Source organism: Felis catus, chromosome B1 (genome assembly GCF_018350175.1).
Source record: "Felis catus isolate Fca126 chromosome B1, F.catus_Fca126_mat1.0, whole genome shotgun sequence".
NCBI lineage: Eukaryota > Metazoa > Chordata > Mammalia > Carnivora > Felidae > Felis > Felis catus.
In genome coordinates, this window is record NC_058371.1 from 174,950,950 (window position 1) to 174,974,724 (window position 23,775).

Genomic DNA, 23,775 nt, shown 5'->3' on the forward strand with positions numbered 1-23,775 from the left:
ATTACCAGGAGAACAATATTACGCACGTTCAATCCTCAAGTATCTTTGCTGCTCAGAAATAAAATCCACTATATAAATAGAAAGTTTTAAGCTCCTCAGCACCACAACTTTCTCCCTTCTTTGACCATTGTTATCTTGACGCATTGATCGGATGCATTCAGCTGCTGTCTTCAGTTTATGTCCATCCACTACAGATACTAACCGTGTCCAATACCAGAAAAGAAAATGTCATCAATCTTTTCCTTTTGTGTCACTTTCCTCCTTGTTGTTCTGATCTCCAGGTTCTGGGTCACCCTAAGATCTCAGTGAATGGCAATAGGTGGGAGGAAGACAGCCATAACCGGCCCTCGGCAAGCATTTGCATTATGACATTATCACGGGCATCTCCTTTCTGGAATGGCGTCCCACCTACCTCTCCCTTTCAGCATATCTTCCCTGTTCTTTCTCTCTTGCTGCCTTGAATCAACTGCCAAAAATCACTTGGATAAACCCATTTGCGCTAGAGTCTTGGCAGGTCTGTGAGTTTCCTCACCAGTTACCTAATTTTTTTTTTTTTTTAATGGCTCTGCAATAGTACCTCTCAGCCTCTGCGTTAGGTCTGCACATCAAGAACTTTTTTTTTTTTTCTGTCATTTTGAGCACTGTTAGCAATGCATGATTTTTCTACTGTTTTATTTCTTAATTCAGAATTAAGCTATACAATTTGAAGGGAACTTTATTTAACTGTCATATACTAAGGGAGTGCCTGGGTGGCTCAGTAGGTTAAGCGCCGACTGGATTTCGGCTCAGGTCATGATCTTGCAGTTTTGTGTGTTCAAGACGCACGCCGGGCCCTGTGCTAGCAGCGTGGAGCCTGCTTGGGATTCTCTGTCTCCCTCTCCCTCTCTTCTCCTCCCCCACTCGCACTGTCTTTGTCTCCCTCAAAATAAGCTTTAAAAAAATTTAACATGCTAAGAACCAGAGTAAATTAATTTCTGGGATACCTGGGTGGCTAAGTCAGTTAAATGTCTGACTCTTGATTTTAGCTCAGGTCGTGGTCTCACGGTTTGTGGCACCCCTCTGAGCCTCTGCTGTCAGCACAGAACCTACTTGGGATTTTCTCTCTCCATCTCTTTCTGCCCCTCGCCCGCTCATGCGCTCGCTCTCTCTCAAAATAAATAAATAAATAAGTGAATAAACAAACAAACAAACAAACGTTTTTTAAAAAGGAGTAAATTAATTTCTGTTCTCCTGAGGACTCATTTTTTGTTAGGACAGGACACCGGCGATCCAAGATCGTGCCACCTTGTAAAGATGCTTTTACAATTATTGATAGACCCAGATAACAGCTCCACTGTAATCCCAGGTTCCCATATTGAATTAAATCTGCTTTGGGTTATTTAGGTCACATACTGCATAAACGCCCTCTCTGTGTCATTTCTCTGTAAATAGTGAGTGTGCTTCAGTTTTCTCTATAATATACATTTATTTTTGGACCTCATTAAACAGGTTAAGGAAATTTAAATAGGTCTAGCCAGTAGACAGAAGCTAAGGCTGAAGTTAGAAGTACTCTCTGTGGTATTATCTAACACCAAGATGAGGGGCGTTTTTAACTCTGGCTGCTACTTACAAAGAAACTAAGAGCATTATTTGAAAATCAGGTCTGAAAATCAGGCCTACGCTTTTTAAAATATGCTATTATTGCTTAAGCAATATTAGTGTTGTTTTAAACGCAATAGATAGTGATTGCTATAAGCCATCCTTGTCGGGTGGGGGTGGGAGTGAGAAAATTGTAGTTTAAATAGTACAGTTCAATTTGTCTTCATACTCCTTTTGCTGCAAATACATTGTTGTAATCCCACCTTAATCTTAAAACAAATTTTTTTAATGTTTTATTTTATTTTTGAGACAGAGTATGAGTCGGCAGGGGGCGGGGTGAGGGGGCCAAGAGAGAGAGGGAGGGAGACACAGAATCCAAAGCAGGCTCCAGGCTCTGAGCTGTCAGCACTGAGCTGGACGTGAGGCTCCAACTCCCTGACCGTGAGATCATGACCTGAGCCGAAGTCAGAGGCTTAACTGACTGAGCCACCCAGGCGTCCCCATCCTCTTTAATCTTAAGATGGTTTGTAATTTTCTAAAGTCTAAGATCATTCCTGGAAAAAAAAAAATAAACTAGGTGGTTAGGCATTAATTATTTAACTGCATTTTAGTAAAGGTGCCATATGAATTCATTTGATTTTACAGGAGGGCATAGTAAGTCAATGCCTCTGAATGGGAAGCTTCCTTATGTTCTGAAAGAGTTAACCCCTCTGTGCCTCATTTATGTCCTAAGAGGGACTGATGATACCAGGAGAAATATATCAGTATGTTCAACACTAGAGGACGTTTCTTATTTCAGAAGTACAAGAGAAATAATATATTCATCCACGGGAAGAGCAGACTCCTCTGTTTGGGTACTTTTGAAAACCACAATTTTATTAATTAAATCTTCAAAAGTTTAACGATAGAATAGTAAAAAGGAGCAATTTCTAAAGAACTGACAATTACTAATTCAATTACTGGAAATGCAAGGAACCTTCAGCTTTACCCTGTGGGATAAGTTATAAGATTTTAAATATACATTTTCAATATATTCAAAGTATGCTCATTAAGAAATTCTATGTTTTTAAAAAGCACCAGACTCCCAAATATTTTATTGTACTTTATTTGTTCTCACCTCAGCAACAAGCTCAAAGCTTAATACCTGAAAAACAATCTCAACATTCTTAAGAACCCAGAAAGTAGAGCACTTCAAGGAAAGATAGCACAGAACATGTTAGGAATTAGAAAAAAAAAAACAAAAAAACACAAAGAACAAGGAAATACTTTCAATATGCCTTTTGAGAGGAAGAGATGATCCATGGGAGGACTATTCATGTGAGTATGTAAGTGTATTTTGAGGATTTTTGCAGCAGTTGAAATCCTTGTTCAAAGGAAGAAATAGCAGTGTGTTTGCGTGACCTTGTAGACTGATATTTTGAGCCATTACTTAATCCAGCAGCTGTGGCAATGCCCTTTTGTATGATACAAAATAAACAAAGAAGCAGAATATAATAAGGCAAGTGAATTCTTGAGCAAGTCGACCATGTGCATACAGCTTCAGCTTCTATACAGTGTGGACTGTTTCAATGTGAGAATGTTGATCTCCTCCTTACAGCTTAGTTGTGAGATTCGGGCCAGTCATAGACATTGCAACCTATTTGGGGACGACTTTAATCATCACCCTCGAGTCATGACTTGCACAAAGAGCAAGACAAGCTAATCAGCAATAATCCACTTGAGAGAAGCTAGGTGTTTATCAACAAACCTCTGCTGGTAAAAATAAGGACGAATAACCTGTACATCTACATATTACAGAGACTAGGAGCCTGGCAGTGAGATATTTGCCCATCAGTCAAAATATATTGTGGGTATACTGTGTGCCGAGCATTCTCCTCATCCTGTATGTGGTTTAAAAAAAAATAGTTCTTGTCCTTGTGGATCTTAAACATCTAGCAAAAATGGGGCGCCTGGGTGGCTCAGTTGGTTAAGCATCTGACTTCGGCTCAAGTCCTGATCTTGCAGTCCGTGGGTTCGAGCCCTGTGTTGGGCTCTGTGCTGACAGCTCAGAGCCTGGAGCCTGCTTCAGATTATGTGTCTCCCTCTCTGCCTGCCCTTCCCCCGTTTGCACTCTGTCTCTTTCAAAAATAAATCAACATTTTTTTAAAAGTCTAGCAAAAATGGCCAAACATTGCATTTAACAAGAATCAAAGAAAACCAAAAATTTACATCAAAAGAACAAATAAGCCATGTGTTAAACAGGGGTTTAAGAAGAATGAATGCTATAGACTAGACCCAGGAGAGGAAGGGGAAGAAATGACAAACAGCACGGGCAGGCCAGTGAAGTAGAGGATGCTACATACAAATGACTTTAGACTGAACAGTGGACCCACAAATGAACCAAGAGTGCAGCAATCAGGAGAACTTCATGGTGAAACCGTCCCCAGGGATGCAGCCCAGCAACCACACTGTTGCCCCACTCATCACCTAGATAGACCAAGCACATCCTGTTTCCGTGGGGACAAGAAGTGTGACACAGCTAGCATCCTGAACGTGAAAACAACTTCTTCTAACTTACATACCAACGTTTTTCAGTGATGACAGTCTTCTGCTCAGTCCTCAAGTCTCTCAGGCTGGTGGATGAATGAATTTGGTTGGTCCAGAGAAAACTCTGTGGATGTGAGTTTGAATGAAAACGTAAGCATTGGTATGTGGGTTTTTGTTTTGTTTTGTTTTGTTTTTTGTTTTTTGTTTTGTTTGGGGTTTGTTTGTTTTTGTTTTTTGTGGTTTTTTTGGTTTTGTTTGTTTGTTTGTTGACCTATAATAGGTAAGGCACTGGAAGAAACAATTTTACTCACACCTTCTCCAGAGGATCCTGGGATTTCTACTACTCCTCTATGGTAATTGCCAACATGACTTTTCCCCCTATGTTTACTCTCAAATGATTTTCTAGATACAAAACTGGTAAACCTATGGAAGTATATAATATAAGGTAATTCATTCCAGCCCCTTTGAGTTGAATCTTGAGATTCACAGCATTTGGATCTCTCATAAGCCTTCCAAAAAGTGCTGTTTTTGTGCTGTGGCTGATTGCATCTGTTGCATAAAATAGTTTCCTTTGAGGTTTTGAATGATACATCCTTTGGGGAGCCTCAATACCAAGATAAAATAGAGCTTATAGCACTTTGTAAGCTCAGATTCAAGGGATTTCCTACAAATAGGGAGTTCCTTTTCAATTTTTTACAAGAAAACAGCACCCACCTTCAAACAACTGTATACGATGCCAGAAATACAACTAGCATCTAAATATACATATATATTTACACACACATTCTAAAATGTGTTCCATGTGCTATGGAGAAATAAAATCCAGCCATTTTGCTGAATATCAATAACTTCAGTTTTAAACCCTCAAGCAAGATAACCCATGAGCAAGATAACCTACAGATATGTTCACTCACTACAAATGTTTACTAAGCATCTACTATGTGTCAAATATTCTGTTAGGTGCTGGGGATACAAGTCCCATTCCTTATGGAACTGAAAGGAACCTAGAAAGACTTGCATCCTGTTGTGTAGTTCGCCTACCAGGAGAGGCTAACTAGCTGACTATTTAAGGTAGACTTAAAGAAACAATTGCTAATGCTGTGTATTCTGCCTCTCTTATGTATTTTTGTTTAGAGTTTATCTTAGTGCTACAGGTAAAAGGACAGTTCTCAACCTGTTGCAGCCTGTAAAAATTATCTGATTACTTCACGATAAAGTTAATACCAAATTCTTTCAGATCTGACTGTTTTGTTTATCTTGAATGCTAGAATAAAGTAATTGTGCACAGTTGTGCTTGAAACAAATCACTATTTCAAAATAACTATAGAGTGTTCTCCTTTGTTGTCAAGCATAGTCTCTGATTTACATGATATGTACCAAAAAGTGTGTTTTTATCCTGGTTATCGTTTCACAAAACTACTATAATGACTAAGAAATTGTAAATATATTTAGTATCATTGTTTTCCCCATCATGAACTTATTCTTTTGACTGGTGAAATGTCCATTTTCACGATGTCAGATCACTGAACGGAATTTTGAGTTCTTGAACTTCAAAAGGCTCATTATGCAATATAACATTCAAATCTAATATGAAAGGAAACACTTCACTAGAGTCCACTTCCTGAGTGTGTCTTGTAAGTAGATGCACGTTTGGACACTTCCTCTTGCTAACGCCACCTCTTCTTGTCATTCCTGTACGTGTTCTCTTAGGATAATTAGACATTTGAATGTTGAAATCCATAGAGCTTCAACTTGAAAGGAATTCTACAGTTTCCGAGCTGGAAGTAATCTCTTAGGTTCCCCTGGTTCTACCTTCTTCTTTTATGATGAGGACACTCAGGAAACAACTATCTGCAGTGCGTGAAGTTTTGCTACAGAGCTTGTCTGCTGCCAGTTAGCTCCACTTTCCAGTTCTGGTACCTGGCTCAGGTGAAAAAGATTTGTCCTTTGAACAAACAAACATGAATTATAAACTTCACGCACTTCCTTGAATTAGAATTATTAAATTATTCATAACTCCTTTAAGTGTCATTTATTTCTTGGCTCAGGTCATGATCTCACAGCTTGCGAGTTCAAGTCCCATGTGGGTCTCTGCACTGACAGCTCAGAGCCTGGAGCCTGCTTTGGATTCTGTGTCTCCCTCTCTCTCTGCCCCTCCCCTGATCGCGCTCCATCTCCCACTCTCTCCCAAAAATAAACAAACATGACAAAAAATTTTAAGTATCATTTATTTCTAAAATTTGGTCAGTAATTTGTAATCATGGTTTGAATAGAGTAAGCATTTATATATAATATATATATTATATATAATTTAAAATGTTATAGCTTTTTTATTCCTCTCCCATCCAAAACAAATATAAATATTTTATGGTTCTTAAAATAAACTCATAAACATTATTATTGTTACCAATAAAACCAGAAAGATCAGAAATCATACAAAGAGAAAGGGGGAAAATTATTAGAAAAGATTATGATTGTTACTAATAAAAACATATCAGAAATCATACAAAGAAAAAGGGGGGGGATTACTAGAAAAGAGACAAATTGACTCTTTTTTTTAAGTTTATGTATTTCTTTGGGGGGGGGGGGAACAGAGAGACAGGGAAAGACAGAATCCCAAGCAGGCTCCATGTGCAACACAAATCCCTAACGTGGGTCTTGATCTCATGAACTAGCGAGATCATGACCTGAGCTGAAATTAAGAATGGGAGGCTTATTAACCGACTCAGCCACCCAGGTGCCCCTTTTTGGTCTTATTTTTAGATGAAGAGAGGTAGGAAACATTTCTGGTACTGAATTCTAGGTCATTTTAGCATACATATCTTTATGTAGAGAACGCTAAAATAATGAACGAGGCCTCTGCAAGAAGCTTTGCAAAATCATCGAACTTTCTTCGTGGTTCTTGCATTGAGTTCAGTGAAGGCATTTGAGCATTAAATTGCATTACTGGGAAAGAATTTTCTTTAGCACAAAAGAGTTTTAACTTAGATATGTGTATTGCTGATAACCTCAACTGAAGCAGGAATGGAGTTTAAAGCAATTGAAGAAATGATTAGCTTACCCCATTCAATTACTTAAACAAGGAGGCCATTAGATCCATGTGACTGTAATGCTATAGTGGCCTATATAAACAAACCAAAATCTAAGCTTGTAAATGCCTCAAGATTATGAAATGGAAATGCTATGGACAACCAATCACAAATAGCCAACTAAGCTTCAAGCTCTAGCTAATCAAATAATCTCCTTTCTTTGTTTCTGCACTTCATATAAGATTCTTCCCCAGCTCCTGACTGGGTTGTGTTCTGGACCACTGTGGTTTAGGTGCTGCCTGGTTTGAATGTTTTGTTTTGTTTTGTTTTTTTGCTCAAAGAAATCCTTAAATTGTTTTTATTAAAATTTTTTTGATGTTTATTTTATTTTTGAGAGAGAGAGAGACAGAGACAGAGCGTGAGTGGGGGAGGGGCAGAGAGAGAAGGAGACACACAATTCAAAGTAGGCTCCAGGCTCTGAGCTGTCAGCACAGAGTTGGACGCAGGGCTCCAACCCACAAACTGTGAAGCCATGACCTGAGTCGAAGTCGGACGCTTAACCTACTGAGCCACCCAGGCACCCCAGTCCTTAAAAATGGTTAATATGGGCCTCCGTTTATCGCTTAACATCCCTTACAGTCTCATTCAAATATGATATCAACTATGTTTTGGGTAGAATAGATGCCAGCTCGATCAATGTTGCATTGTAAACAGAAGAAGGAAATATATATCCACCTGCTTGGATTACCTGGGACTGTGTAGGGAAACTTGAAACTCTTCCCAGGATATTCTTCCAATGTTGGCTTCATTCCAGCCAAAGTCCTGGTATGGAGACATGAAAAGGGAGTGGCTCCCATGGGTTTTCATCAGTGTGGTCTCAAGAAAACAGGATTTTCTCCTTCTAACTATAGGACTCTCTAGTCATAGTGTGGCTGTTGTCAGGGAGGGCAGGTTATGTAAACCACATAAATCCTACATTAAAAAAATACATATATGTGTTGAAGAGAAGAAGAAAGAAAGAAAGAAAGAAAGAAAGAAAGAAAGAAAGAAGGAAAGAAAGAAAGAAAGAAAGAAAGAAAAGGAGAGAAAAGAAAGGTGGGCACTCTAGAATCAATATCCAGGCAGTTTTTATTGGTGATATAATCCAACCATGAAGGTCGGTTTTTCTAAATTAATCATCACTTTTTTAATTTCCCCTTTTTGCTGCTAGACCTTACTTTCTTAGGGTGATGTTATTTTTCTTTTGCACTCATGTTAGTCTATGTCCTCCAAGAAGCAAACACCAGTACCAGATTAAACATGCTAGAAATTTATTAGGGGAATTGCCAGTGAGAGACAAGGGTAGGGAGCTGGAAGAGGCCTCATCCTGAACTTGGGTGAAGGAAAGAGAGAAGGAAGGAAGGAAGGAAGGAAGGAAGGAAGGAAGGAAGGATTCTAGATGGGACTTGCAGTTCTAAAGAAAGTCGAGCATGGCAGTCTGGGAGGTCTTGAGCTAAAGGTTCTATGGCCAGAGGAATCCCCAGTCTCCCAGGAACAGACCTGCCTTAGGATCACCGCCACACCCAGTCATTGGCTGCAGGCCAGCAGGGAGGCGTGGCCAGCACTTGGCCAGGGCCAGCATTGCTTTTACTCGCAGCAGAGATCCAAGAGACACACTCCCAGGGCTGCCATAGCAGCCCTAGTTTACTTTAAGCAGAGTTGTTTATACTACTTTCCATTTTTGTTTATTTAATATACAATGATAATCACTTTCTGAGCGTTCACCATGTGGCAGACACTGTTAAAACTTTTATGTGCATTATGTCATTTCATCCTCACAACCACCCTGTTATTATTCCCATTTTACAGAAGATTACTTAATAAGTTTCTTGCACGGACAGGCTGTGATGAACTATTATGTCATCTTCATTAAGTGGAGAACTATTTCCCAGAAACCCCTCATCTATATGGTCCCCCTGCTGATAGTTTGACAAAAGAAGAACTTGCAAGAGATTTGAAAATTGGAAGTGATGCAGCAAACATTATTCTCTGAAGGTTGTTTTGCAGCCAGATGAAATGATGGACAGAGGAGGCTGTGATCAGTAGGTTTCGAGTGCTTTTCTTCCTCCTCTGCTTTGCCAGTAGGTTTTCTTACAGCCAACTAGCCCTGATGATCAACAGTGACCTCAGGTATGCCTCAAAGCACTTGACTGTGGACCCATAGAGTTGGTCTCCACAGAAAGAGCAACTCTCCATAAAGCTCTCCATGGGAACCCCTTTTATGGTTCCAATTTAGCAACCGGCTGTACTTGGCTTCTCAGATTGGCTGCTTGCTAACTGCTCTGATCTAAACTCTGCCTTCTAGACTTTCACTTCTCCAGCTCCTCCCTCAATTGTAAAGTCTAATTCCTATAATAAATCCTTTTTCCCAGAACACAGAGTTACTCTCCTCCCCTGCCAGAACCCTGACTGATAGAGTAACCGTGCAAACATCTGTTGAATGAATGGGCAATTTCGGCCTAGCCCAGGGATTAAGACGTATGTAGTCAGTCTTCAGAGTCCAGCATCCTTTGTTTTAGATTAAAGTAAGAACAATTCATTTGTTTAAAATACCAAATATGCAAGAAGAAAGTGTGACCATAAATTACTGAAGTCGAAGTCTGTCACTGGCAGTGTCCCATATAGAAGTTCATCCTATAATCTCACAACGTGTGATCTGTAGGGCCAAATTTTTGCCCCTCTCAAATCAAATAAGTACGAAAACCTATAAATGTACCTACCTGAGACTCTAGACTTTTGTGTCCTAAAAAGCAGAGGATAACGTTCTAGCCAAGAAAATTTTAGGGGTGCCTGGGTGGCTCAGTTGGTTAAGCCTCTGACTTCGGTTTAGGTCATGATCTCGTGATTCATAGGTTCAAGCCCTGTGGTGGGCCCTGTGGTAACAGCTCAGAGCCTGGAGCCTCCTTCATGCATTCTGTGTCTCCCTCTCTCTCTGCCCCTCCCCTGCTCGTACTCTTTCTCTCTCTCTCAAAAATAAGTAAAACATTAAACAAATTTTTAAAAATACAAAAAATAAAATTTTTAAGAGCAGGCATTATCAGTCAAGCCTCTAATATTAAAAATGTCTAACATGTCTACAATTGTCTGCAAAATATATCCCCAAGACACTGTATGCAGTTAATTTAATAATACTATGTCAATATATAAAATTGAGTGTTGAAAAATATCTTGCAAAAATAAGGTCTTTGCCATAATTTCTATCAAACTATTTTTTTTCTGAGAGTAATTTTACAGTACATTTATCTCTTTTATGCTTTTCCACTCTAATGTTTGAACAATACAGAATCAAAATTTTAACAATACATATATCACCAAAGGTACTATCACACCAACCTGGGAGAAAAAAATATGGGGCTGTAGTAAGAGTTGCACACAGTTCTTTTCTGTGCTCCCTGTATTTATCTATTGTGTCTGCCCCACATGTGTCTTTCTGCAAGCCTGAGGTTGGTACAGCTTTGCTAGCTAATGTCCTATTACATTCTGCCAAAAGGAGTCACTAGAGGGAGTTTAGAAACAAGGGAGGGGGAGGGGAAGGGCAGAAAGAACCTTCCTCTTTCTTATTTTATCTTTCAGCACTGCCCAGCAAAAGTGACTGTTTATTCTCACTCCGTTTGGCACTTCTAGGACAAGATTCATCATTTGCCTTAGAGAAACCAGCACCAGCCAGGTGGGTGCCCCTGATCAGAGGTCTGAGTCTGAGCTCTATGAGGTTCCTCCTCTAAGCTGCTGCTCTGGTAACTTCCATCTTTTGCCTTTTGTTCCCATAGCTCTTGGGGCAATACCTGCTAGTTCTTTTTAGCTCTGAGTTTACCCTCGTGTCTCCCTCTTGCTCTGAAAGCTCCAATACTGTGTCACTGTTCCTTATTATTCAATCTTCCTTATTGAAGCCCTGAATGTGAATTCTGTTTTCCTGACTGGACCCTGTCTGATACCTTCATTTTTATACAGCTTCTAGCAAATAAAAGGGGTTTAGATGGCCTTCCTTACCTCCTTCTTCCCCTCCCCTATTTAAGAGTGTTTTAAAGGGTTGCCTTACATGTCCTCAAGAAACACCCTGTCAGCTACTATGGGGCACCTGCAGTTTCCTCTACTTCTCAGGTTTTTTGTGATGTCTATTGCCCAAGCCTTGAAAGCTGTGATGAAACTTTGGTCCTGCTGATAAGCGTCAAAGGTGAGGTCTTCCTCGAAGGTCCAAATGGTGATCCATCCTACTTATTTTGCTGCTCAGTAGACTGTGGCCATTCTTTACTCCAGAAATTTCCGGCATAATACAACCTTCACTCTCCAGGGCTGCTTTCTTTAATGTACTTTACATGTCATTTTTGTGTTGGGTTCTCAGTATCTTTTAGATTGTACAGCACAGCTTTCACCTTTAGCGTCTATTTTATGACAAGTCCTACCGTATGGCAGAGGTCTGAGTCATGGGCTGAGCTGAAGGGCAATCTCTGTCACTGGAAGAGTGAAGTACTTAGAATTACCCACGCTTCCACGGAGGGGAGGAGGTCCCACCCCCATGCCTTCCCTCCTTCAACCAGATTGTCATCAATTTTATTTGTTTCATTTTCATTTCCTCTGAAGATTTCATTTGGACAAAGGAGTCTTCTGCTACAAAAAGATTTTCAAAACTGGCATAGAACCTCCAGAGGCACCCAAACTTATCCAAATACAAAGATAAAAATACCTAGGTTCCAAGCAGAGGCCACCACTATAAATGTAAAAAATGTATATATTTACATGGTCTATGATTCTTAGGATTTAATACAAAAATTTCTCCCAAGTTTTATAATATTGAAAGAAGAATAAATGTGCCCTTTATTTGTTGAAGAATATTGCTGTGGGTACCTGGTCTCCCAGGAAACACAAAACCTACTTTCCTTGAAATGATATTTATGGCACCAAAGAACTTAGAAAAGGTGTGGAGTGACATTTAATGCTTTGGAGGCTCCAGAATACATGAAGAACTTCCATACAATTAAAATGATCATAAATCAGAACCTCTGGATTTCACTAGTTAAATAAGAGAAAATTAAGAAATGTATTGAGCTTCAGATATCTCTAATAAGATATTGTACTTTGCATTAATATGCATTAGTTCCAAAGAGTAAATGAAAATTGCATATGAAAGGAACTTGAAATCTGTGAATTTCTAACAAAAAATGACACGTAGCTATTTGCAGTGCTCTTCTCAATAAAAGTGAATGCCTGGGAAAATATTTGAAAAGATAAAAAAAGAAAAGAAAGGTAAATGAAAATACAGAATTTCTTTTAAAATATGAAAACTCTGTATAGGTGAGAGCTATATAAAGACAAGATTTTAAAAATTGACTTAATTTGTTCAAAGTGGTAAATTCACTATGCATTAGTGTTTATTAGTTCTAATAAGCAAAATGTGGGAAAATTTTGGTATTTAAACATTGAGCCATTTACTTGTGATAGTTGCAATAATTTCTGTGTGGTTCCAGAGATTTTTTTTAAATACTTTTTTTCCAAAGGAAAATGATCATTTATAGAAATTTCTATGAGTTTTTTTTAAAGATTTTATTTTTAAGTAATCTCTACACCCAATGTGGGGCTCGAAGTTACAACCCTGAGATCCAGAGTCACATGCTCCACCAACTGAGCCAGGAAGGCACCTCTCTGTGAGATTTTTTTGATGCGTTCTATCCTCACAGATTTTAGAATGGATTGCTGTAATATAGATTTATCTCTCACACATTGTCCATAGGTAATCTCATATAAAGCCTGATGGTTTTCATATGTGTATTTAGCTAGAATAAGTATTCTTTATTGCCTATGATGTCACCTCTATTTAGTATTTAGTATTTAGTATCACTTGTATTTCATTTTCTTCTTTATGATGCATTTAATCCAGTAGGAATAAATGAGACTGTCAGTAGTTTAAATGACTATTCCTTGACCCTTATAAACATGTATCATTCATGGACTCATCTGCATGAGCTTAATGTTGATCTTTTATGCTTTAACACAATCTGTATCTTAATAACACTATACAGACATTGCAAGTATTTTTTATCTCTAGGTGGATCCAACAATAATTTCTAACAACTTTATAATACTTTTGAAGATGTTTGATGTATCTTCCATCATTCCAGAAAGATCCACCCTCTCCCATCCATATGAAGAAAGAATTTTTGTTGACTCAGACTTCACACCATTCCAGCCAACTGGCTCTGCTATTCAATTTCTAGCAGAAAAGATTGCCTAACATAAACTATTCTAAACCTAAAATACAGTTTTGGGTAGGGATCCATAATTAAATAGCTTGTAGCTAATGACTGTGACAAAAAGTGCTAGTTTTCCCCAAATAGTCATTCTCCCCTTATTCATTTAGTAAAAAGAATGATGCAATTTTAATTGAGCACATGGATACCCAGCATAAGGATTTCATTTCTTTGCCTCCCATAAGCTAGACATGACTATTTCATTAAGTTTTAGGCCATAGGTTATGGGTAGAAATAATGTACAGTTTCTAGGTCTGGCCTATAAAAAAGGACACTGTGCATTTTCTTCTCCCCTTCTCACCAGCTGGGATGTGGATGTGATGATGAGAACTAGAACAGCCATAATTGGCTATGAGATAAATTCCAAATGTTGATCAAGAGCTTGATCCAGTTCTGAAATACTTTTATGTGAACTAAGAGAGGAAGAAGCTTCTGTATTATTTAGGGAACTGTTATTTTGTCTCTTGTTGTTACATCCAAAGAAGCATAAAACCCAAACACGTAAAAATCCTATACTGGGCTTTTGAATAGAGTGCGTAATTCTGACTCAACTACTTATCGCCACTATGAATTTGAGCAAATTCCTTCATGTCTCTTATCCTCAGGTTCCCTTCCCTTCTATAAAATGTGGGCTTCTATGAGGATCAACATACTTAATCCATGGAAGTGCTCACCTCTGGAATTGACTCAAATTAAGCCTTCAAAAATATTATCTAGTCTTATTGTTGTTAGACCTGTATGTCAACCCATTCAATTATATTGGTTATTTTTGGCAAATAACTATTTCAAGAATTTCTCTATAAGTTATGTCACTAATTAACCTAGTTAAATTAGTTATAGGTCATAAGGTACTTTACTAGCTCTTTTAGGGCTTATATCAGCATTTGCTACCATCCACTCACAAATTTTCTAGGTTACATTTTTCTGTGGTATAAACTTTGTGATCTTTACCCTCAGCTGTGAGTAGAATTGGATTCCAGAATTGATTTTTAGTCATAAGGATATCTTATTTCATTTCCATGAAGAGGTAGACAGACCTTCAACTGAGGCCCATATCCTGGAGGCCCTATGATTTTCATTTGAGTTTGTCGCCCTTGTTTCCAGCTTGAGGTCCTCAGATCTTGAACAGACATCTAGAATAGCTGTACACTGGAAATATTTTAAAGATCATTTCCTTTAACTCATTTTGACCAAAAAATTCTCAATAGTTTTGCTGTAATAAGCAACAGTCAATAATGTTCTTCGAGCTTTACCTATAAGATGTGGGGTTCCCTTAATTAACTGTACCAGCTTTACTGAAAGTGTGGTTCAGCAAACTAAAGGCGTTATACAAAAAAGATGGTCTCTTGATCTGACAGACCTGGGAAATGATAAATTAGGCAAGATTAAACAGGTTTGGTCTAGTGTGTGTGTGTGTGTGTGTGTGTGTGTGTGTGTGTGTGTGTTGCAGGATTCCCATAAAGACTTTACTATGATAATGTATGTCATAAATCTCTAGGAGAGAGTATTGATGAAACCATTTTTCAAACTTGAACAAATACTCTAGTTTTCATAAAGCATTATATAGACCTAATACAAAACCTTAGTTTGGATTTGCTAATTTTATGACTGACTTAAGCAGGGCCTTTGGAGAACTGCATGGGTTCTCTGCTGGCATAACCATCCCATCAGATTAAGTCAATAGTCAAATGCTTTCTGGGATCTATCTTTACTCCTTTCACCCTTTTAGACATTATATGTTAATAATGACCATTCCCTGGGTCTGTCCTCAGGCCAAATTCTGGTTTTCTCTTTTTCCATTGAATCTTGCCTCTGAGACCCCTGTAGGCCTAATAGCCAAGAACCTTAATGTTTTCAAAGTCTTGGTATGCTCTCCTGCCTATGAAGCAAATCTATGTGCTCTGAACTCACCATGATATTCATGTTCTTGTGGATGACCTGCCTAATAATGTTATGACCTGAACCCATTTTTTCTCACAAGCTACTGTGAATAATATGATTATTTCCAGTGTTCAGAGATGCCACAAAGAACCTATAAACTGGAATTTAAAATGCATAGCTAGATTCCTAGAAATCATAACTAAGTAAACTATAAATTTCATTAACTATGAGAAGAAATTTTAATCAGAACACTGTTGAGTAGATTATTGATGCTATATGCAAGAAGTTGTGTGAAGGGGTAGATGGATGACTTTGAAGTCTTGGGTCTTGTTATTGTTTTGCATTGCTTAATTGGAAGATTACAGTCATGTATAGGCCTGTACCCAGGAAACACCTCACTCATTGAAAGATTTCTATCCATAACACAGAGATGACAACTGCTGTCAAAGTCTGTTATCTGGGCAAACCTTTGGCAATAGCTACAAGAATCCATTTAAATATCCCAGCTCTGGTCCCAAGGGTAGGTGGCCTGATGTGGTAATTGTGGTGAGCAAGACCTATGCATCTGACAATGGTACTAAGCTGAGTTCCAGCTCTACAATTTATAAGGTATGTGACCTTGGGCAAGTTAAACTCTTAAACCTTTAAGTACCCTCATCCATCAAATGAGGCTAATAATAGAATCCAATTCATAGAGCTGGTATGAGGATTATGAGAGACAGTTTATGCACTGAACTTGCATGTGGATAGTTAATAAAGATGACCCCAGCACTAATAAATATGGGTAGTATTTAATAAGTATGACCACCCACACATGCACAGATGCCTGGGCTCCTGTAAAAAAATGAAAGACTCCAGCCTTGTGGATGTAGTGACGTGTTCTTACAACTTGTCTCTCTCAAATGATACACTTGTCCACTGACTCTTCCCTACTATTCTTAGCCATGTTTAATATAGTATGGGCAGCAGTTTGAGCTTCAGCTTTGAAAAAAGGACAAGAGTTCACATATCTGTAGTAAATGTCATCTGTGTATCTTAAAATTTGCTGAAGACTGTGGACTGTATGAAAGGTCTGAAGTAGGCACTCAGTCTAGTGGAAGAAACTTAATGTACCAGGAAGGGCCTGACGAGAGGTGTCAAAAGCTGCTGGCTGAGAGAAAATATTTCCAGCATCTCTGGAGCATCCATTAGAATCCTGACTCCAGCAGTGGTTATGGGGTGGGGGTGGTGGCGGAGTGGGAGAAAGGAAAAACTAGGAGAGGAAAAGCCAGAAAATTACAGCTGCACCCACCACTTAAGAGACAACCTTTCCTCTCAATCTCCTTTCCCTATCGACCTGATCCTTGAGGGGTCTGATGCAGCAGTTAGCAGATGAGGGAAAAGGTGAGCAACTGAGAGAAATACGTCTAGTCCTCTAATCCTTCCCTCCCCACCACCCCAAGGAAGCATGATAGAACTGAAGCAGGCTTGTGGGAAAGAGGGTGGTAATGGAGAACAGTATGTTTTATATTGAATGAAATAGATTGGAGTTAGTCTGTCGTGCTAGAGCACATAAATTAGACTATTCTTTTCAATGACACAGATCAGAAAATCTAAGGAATCCACCCTGTATTTCATTCATGAGTAGAGTAAATCTGAAAGCACAGTTTGGAAGGGACAATGAAAGAGAAACTAAAGTTCTTTATGTTTAATTATTGCCTATTGAATTCAGCCGATTCAATAAAAATATTTACCCATTTGATAGTTGTACAAACGTGCTTTTTATTTGAAAATGCACTTGGCACTTTATGAAGATATTCTAATGCATTAAATTGGTGTCTTTTTAAAAATCATAGGTTTAGTAGAAATCGTCCCTAGTTGGGGCATAAAGACAAGTGACTGATTCCATCCAGTACTGTGTTATTTTTTCTTTCTTTCTTTTCTTTCTTTCTTTCTTTCTTTCTTTCTTTCTTTCTTTCTTTCTTCTTCTTTCTTTCTTTCAGAGATGAATGAAAAATAAAAACAAAAAACTCCTTTTTCAGTGTCCTAGTAACTATAATAAAAAAGCCAAGCATTCATGGCTGAATGAATGCATGAGTAGTAGTTCCTTTGCAAGTGAAAGAAGAGAAGTTCAACCAAGCATGACTGCCATGGTCTCCTTAATATGCTTGCAAAATGTACTGAGCAGACACCCTGTATTCTGATCGCTAAACCAGATTGAAGCTGAAGTAGTGCGGGTTGGAGAGTTTCCACAGGAAAAAATACAAAACCATTACACAGGATGCTGCAGAAGCCATGTGGAGTGAAGGAAATGCAAAGTTGAGAGTTAGGTCTTTGAAGGTCTGCGCACCTGCTGTTTGGTATAACTGAGATGGTATGTCATATTTCACACAGAGAAAATGATCAAATGGCAGATAGATATCTTTTCTAAAAAATGTGTTTTAAAGAAACTGAGAATACTACCTTTTCAGACAGAGAAACAGGATATACGGATTTTTGTGTGTTTTTTTTGTAGAGTAAGAACAGCAGACACTGATAGCATAGAAGTTGCTAGTAACCAGTGTACAAACTGTACATGAGGTCAGTGATGAATGAAGCTTTAAATCGCATGTCCATTTGTGACACTCTTAGATGTAGAGAGAGTAACTCAGTGTCTTCATTGTCCAATCTACCAACCAACACTCCTTCATGAAGTGCTCAGACATTCTTATCCTCTGTTCCCCTTCCTCCAGTCTATGTTGAATTACCTCTTTTGGGGGGAAATGATTGAACTTGCTTATGTAACACAAAAGGGGCGCCTTGCAGTTAAAAAGATTAAATCTTCCCTAACGTTAGAATTCTGTAGAAACTGGAAGGATGAATCGACTCATTTGTCCATTTTGTTTCCCCAAACTTAGAGGTATGAAATTATAAATACCAAACATTCTTTATAAATCCCTCAACAGGCTGGTGAATTCATCAGTCATATCTGTTATAGGTAAGTTAAAGTCTACAAATGCACATACACCCTGAAATTTCTGCCGATTAGACTGTGTACTTCTTTTGGACAGAAGGAACAGAAGGGCAATTAAAAGAGTGGTCCCTGGAATCATACGTGTGTGCTGTCAAACAGTATAACCTTTCTGCAGTTTAACTTTCTGCAGTTTCTTGCAGTTTAACCTTTCTGCATCTCATTGTATTCAGCCGATAGATGGCCATCCCAATGACTTCTGATAAGATCCCCAAACTTAGACATGGCGTGAAAGGCCATATACAATGCGTGTGCCTGTCCCTCCAACTTCATCCTGCCTAATTTGTTCACTATCTAGCTGAAAGAACTTATTTCAGTTCCTCCAAAGTTCCTGCTTTTGGTGCATCTGAGGTTTTACAAATGCTCTTCTCTGCCTGGAGCCTATCTCTGTACTCTCCCACACACAAGCTGAGCACACATAGCTCACTCCCACCCAGCCTTTGCTTTTCAGTGTAAACGTCACTTGTTTAAAGAGGATTCTTCTGATAAACTGATCAAAAATTATTCCTTCTCCTTTTTATTTGCTTGCATGCTTGCATATAACCTTGTTCATTCCTAATACCACAAATGTCGGGGTGCTTTGTTTGAAATAAATGGGAAGATATACAGGAATCAGGCAGACAAGGAGTCAAATATTACTTTGAGACAACATGTCAGTTTCTGGAAGCTCTGAATATATTTAAACCTCCTATAGGTCTTACAGCTTGAAAGAGCAACACAGAATTCTGGCTCCCTGACGACAGCCCATGCTACAAGAAAGGGGATAAAGAAGCAGGGCTCATGTGGCCAGGCCCTTCTTCCAAAGACACCCAATAAATAGGGTACTCCACTATCATAGGGCAGCGTGTGGAGATGTGAAAATGGGAGCTAAGAGAGGCTGGGAGGGTTAGAAATTCCCTCTGCATGAAGGAAAGATTGGAAATAGGAGAAAAACATTTCTTCCAGTTTCAATTTAAATGTATTAATATAAACCCCATGCAGTGACCATTTCTGAGGTTAAATATAGACAAATATCAGCAGATTCATATGGTTCACACATAATCATACATGTATATGTTATATATACATGTAAACATGTAAATGTGTATGTATGCATGCATAGATATACTAAGTAGTATATGTACCATATGTATACTATGTGTTATATATATCTATGTGTGTGTAATAGCATTTACATGTGCCATATACATACATAAATATTTGTGTAATAATTTGTGTAGTATCTGCCTCTGCTATCATACTGAGAGTTCCCAAAAGATAGTGAAGTATGTCTATGTTTGTCTCGGCATCTGTGACTCATCATATCTTACAGCATCTACAAAAATTAGTTGAATGAATAATAGCTACAGCGCATTTAACATGTTATTTGGCTTACTTTAAGAACTCAATAGATACTAGCTATTTTGACGATCACACTGCTGCTGCTTCTGCTGATGAAACATTCTTAATATATTGGGTACTAACTTTTGACCTTGGCTGTATATTTCTAAGACTTCCATTTCAGAAATCCATAAGTTTGTCACTCATACAGTCTGTCTTCCACGGCTCATAATTTCGGGCCATGTCCCATAGTTGCAACCTATGGGACACAGCTCCGAAGTTATAACCTTAAGGAGAAACAGGGTGAGTAGGACTATAGCAGATTAGAGAACATATGTCTTATCCAGAAAGGGCAGCCATTCTTCCAGTTGGTTCAGACTTGCTTTGTGGGAATAAGAGTTCAGTGTTATCAGACATTCTGATTTTTGAAGAGAAGCTGAAAATCCGTATTTTAATATAAAATCTTCTATATCTGGGAAACTAATTAAAAATTGCTAAGCTCTATGTGCTCCTGAAAGATACTTGGACTTCATGCTGCCCACAGCTAGTTTGTGACCTCTGCTTTTATGACAGTTGTCTTGTGGTAGGAGGTTTTATCAATCCTTTCCTTGTTTTTCATGTATCTTTTTAAAAATTTTTTAAAATTTTATTTATTTTTGAGACAGACAGAGAGAGAGAGAGAGAGAGAGAGAGAAATGCCTGAGTGGAGGAGGGGAAGAGAGAAAGGAGAGAGAGAATCCCAAGAAGACTCTGTACTGTCAGTGTGGGGCTTAAAAGGAACCTTGAGATCATGACTCGAGCCAAAACCAAGAGTCTGTTGCTCAACTGACTGAGCCATCCAGGCGCTCCTTGTTTTCATCTTGTACATGGGTATTATTCTATGCCTTTCAAATTAGTTTTTTAATAGTTTAATTTCAATGCTTTATAGGGGATCTAGTTCTAGCTGTTGTTTTTGTATTTCTAACCTTTCTATCTTTTGCTTCTTTAAATCCCTCCCCACTTTTGTTTCTTGATGTCAGAAGAGCTGTTGAGGTTAATTATCTACTACAAGGGTAGCATTTTTAGCAAAAAGGGAAAAAAATGGAGGTATAGAGCATTTTCAAACTGTAGTACACATATAATTTTTGGTGTGTTTAGTAAACTCAATTTTGGAAATATATGTGAGAACAATTGACACAACAAAGTGGAAGTAATAATTTTACACCCTGTGAATGTATTTCATCTGCAAATCCATTTGACAATAATTAGGTTCTCTGGAACTTCTTTTAATAATCGTTTTTCCTTAATGAACTTTTTTCTATAGAAAAATAAAATTAGATATTTATGTTAGCAGCGGTGAAACTACTGGATGTCAAGAACCCAAAAAATGCAATGTATTTTAGAATACACGAATATTTTTTAAACCATGAGAAAAAAAATCACTGTGACCCAAACTATGACATAACACAAATCACTTAGAATTTTTATTATATATGTATAAAAAATTCTCTTTGAGAATTAGATGTAGATTTTCATCTAATAGCACATTGTTCTGTTTCCTTGACTTTTTGCAGAAACCTAGTGTAATCTTTCTAAAGACATTGTAAATGACAACTCAACATGTGTTGGACTATTGGATTGCCAGTGCAAGTAACTGAAATGACGATGATATAAACATGTGTGGTCAGGTTCACGAATATACAGGCAATGACAAATTATACTATGACTACTGTCTGGCCAGCAGCAATCCATCTTAAGATAAATCCCCATTTCAGAAGTAGTAAAGTGTAAAATATGTATCAGCGTCAAAGAAATACTCTAGTCTCTAGTACCTAAATAAGTTTCTGAAATACTAGTTTTATAGAAAAACTTTCTATTTTTTTTTTTTTTTTACATCTCATCTTTTATATCTTTGAAATTTTCCAGTCTAAAAAATAAGTGATGTACAGGGCAGCAGGAGAGACAAAATTCTCATCGAATGGTACATTCTCAAGTTGTATGAGTGAAGTTTTTTTTTTCACACAATTGATATCTTTAGTTAGATTTGGGTATCTGTGTTCTCTCCTGGGAGATGCAAACCCCTAGAGATTATGTACTCTTTTAGACCACAAGAGATGATGAAGGCTTTGAGATCAGAATTTCGAGGTTCATGGGGCCCACTGATTTTAAAACTGGCCCCAAAATTTGCTTCTTTCATTCATCTTTTTTTTTCCCCTGCTGCCACCAGCCTAATTCTATCCTCTTGACAATTCATACCATGTTTTAAAATATTTAATAAGTTCTGAAAAAAAAATATATATAAATGTTTATTTATTTTTGAGAGAGAGCCAGAGTGTGAGAAGGGGAGGGGCAGAGAGAGAGGGAGACTCAGAATCTGAAGCAGGCTCCAGGCTCTGAGCCGTCAGCATAAGTGGCTCAAACTCACGAACTGTGAGATCAGGACCTGAATCAAGGTCATTTAGCTGACTGACCCACCGAGGTGTCCCCTATAGGACTCATCTTTTTTTTTTTTTTTATGTTTATTTATTTTTAAGAGAGAGAGACAGAGCACGAGCAGGGGAGAGGCAGAGAGAGAGGGAGATACAGAATATGAAGCAGGCTCCAGGCTCTGAGCTGTCAGCACAGAGCCTGATGAAGTCATGAACTGCAAGATCATGACCTGAGCTAAGTCAGACAATTAACCGATTGAGCCACACATGCGCTCCTGGAAAACTTATATTTCAAAATAAATTATTTCCACAATCTTATAACCTTTTGGTAAAATTTAACTGACTGCGTATTTGACACTCCTCATTTCTCTGCCTTACAGTAGGCATCCACCAGGCTGCTCACTTGTAGTGAGAAAGTAAAACTTTCAAAGCAACTCTTAAAACTTTTAACAAAGTACAAGTGTTTAACCTAATGAATATGAGTACTTTAATTTAATGAAACAAAATTGTATCCAAGGCCCTATAATGGGCTCTTCAGGGAATTCATACCTCCAGAGAGGTAGTGGAACTTCAGGGAATAACAAAAGTAATAAGAAAAGTTTCTTAGTATCTGTAATGCAAAATCCCCTAGCATAGCTACTCCAATAGTGGCGAAAACAAATGTCATTGGGGAAATCCAAGAGAGAGCCTGAAAATTAGGCACATCATTTCCCCCCCAAAATCGGCCTTAGAAAAGATATCTTTCCAGCCAAAACTTTAAAAGTTTTCTCTGAGGCACAGTGCTTAAGACATATATGGGATTTGAATCCACATTATCTGGGTTCAAATCCTTTCTCCCTTACTGTTCTTAGGTGAAATAAACTCTGTGTCCCCATTTCTTCACTGGTTAAGAAAGGAGCTAATGGTAGTACCTACCTTCCAAACCTGCTGAGAGGATTAGAAGTGTTAAAAATGTGTAATAGTGCCTGGTACCTGGAATCTATCTATTTGAGGATCACTACCCTTCCAGAATTATTGTACATTAATCCAAACTGCAAAGTACTTGAACTACTGGAGTTGGGTGTAAGGCATGTGGCCTGAATATCTTCAGTCTTGGTTCAGGATACATACAGAGGTCATCTGATGGAATTGTCTTAAAAATCAAGAAGAAGATACTTAAAACAGATGAAGTAATTACTTATGGAAGTATGAACTCACAGTTAGTTGTACATGCTCTATGTTAGTGCAAGCATCCTTTTCAAAAGCATTAAAAAAACTGGTGGAGATTACAAATGTACATATCTAGGATGAATGAGAAAATACAACTTCTTAATATAACGCTGGTGGGAACTTGTGGTTTGTAAACATTCCCGGTGACAGAATCATAAAAGAATTCAGAAAGTTAAGTGTCTTCAAAAATTTAGACAGAAGTGAAACTCATATGCTCTAAAAAAAAAAAACCCAAAAACAAAACAAAAAACAAAATACAAAAAACCCAAAACAAAACACTGATGATTCAAAATGTGGCTCTCCTGATGCAGTTACTGATATTAAAGTTACATGCGAAAATGTGAATAAAATTAGTTTATAAAACATAAATGGAATAGGCAGTGTCTATACATTAATATATAATTTTATTTTTATAAATGTTTGCTTATCTAAAAGGAATTGAATTAAATACTGTTAACTAGACACATGCCTATTTTATCTACATCCCTAAAGTTTTCTTTTTTTTTTAATTTTTTTTCAATGTTTTTATTTATTTTTGGGACAGAGAGAGACAG

The 23,775-nt window shown here is 38.0% G+C and overlaps 1 protein-coding gene across 2 annotated transcripts in view; it reads left to right on the plus strand.

Annotated features, from left to right (window-relative positions):
* Positions 1 to 4,170: 4,170 nt before the first annotated feature.
* ARAP2 (ArfGAP with RhoGAP domain, ankyrin repeat and PH domain 2) overlaps positions 4,171 to 23,775 on the plus strand; it is a 211,663-nt gene continuing 192,058 nt past the window's right edge. For both annotated transcript variants that reach the window (XM_045056485.1, XM_045056484.1), the window contains exons 1-2: positions 4,171 to 4,264; positions 10,746 to 10,839. The gene's annotated coding sequence lies outside the window, so the exon portion shown is untranslated. The remainder of the gene's footprint in view (positions 4,265 to 10,745; positions 10,840 to 23,775) is intronic.